The following is an 858-nucleotide window of genomic DNA, read 5'->3' on the forward strand; positions in this document are numbered from 1 at the left end:
CTGTTCGAATTTACCTCCTCCTCCTCCTCCCCCCCCTCTCCTCTTGTAATTTCAGCGTTTCACTTTTATTGACCTTCCATGACCTCGCAACATATCAAGATGTATTTTTAGATCTCAATCTCTCTCAAGAAGTAGTTTTCTGTCCCACTGTGTTATCAGATATCACACACACACACACACACACACACACACACACACACACTAATCTCCTCTCGATCTGAGAGTCTCTAAATTTTCCAAATTCACAAGCTTCGGCTTTGTCCTCCAAATTTCTTAGACTTTTCGTTTCGGTTGTTAACTTCTCATATTATAGAAGCTCATTGTATCACGTGACTTGATTTTCTTTTCCCTTTCCTTTCTTCTTTCTGCTACATTTATCTACCAATTCCTCGGTTATTTTATCTTCAATTCCTCACTGTTATCAAAAGTTTCAAATGTAGAGAAAGCGTCAACTTTTCCATGACTTCTGCTCTTTTAAACATCTTCTATGAATCGCCTTTGTCTGCAATTCCTTAACTCATTCCATGCAACTCAAATATTTCATAGCACTTTTGCCAATTCATCCTTCGGTTTTCTATCGAAGGAATTCAAATGATTTATTTTCATTATTTTTACCACATCTGATATCTAACGTCAACACGTTTGTTGTTGCTATTATTGTTGTTGTTATCATCCCCCCTCCTCCCCTCTTCTTCTTCTTCTTCTTCTTCTTCTTCTTCTTCTTCTTCTTCTTCTTCTTCTTCTTCTTCTTCTTCTTCTTCTTCTTCTTCTTCTTCTTCTTGGCAAGGCAATTTTCCTATGCCTAGTGGCTGTAGCGAAAGAGGTGATATGGTGGACCCGTTTGAAAGGGTTAAAGAC

Source organism: Octopus bimaculoides, chromosome 6, assembly GCF_001194135.2.
Source record: "Octopus bimaculoides isolate UCB-OBI-ISO-001 chromosome 6, ASM119413v2, whole genome shotgun sequence".
NCBI lineage: Eukaryota > Metazoa > Mollusca > Cephalopoda > Octopoda > Octopodidae > Octopus > Octopus bimaculoides.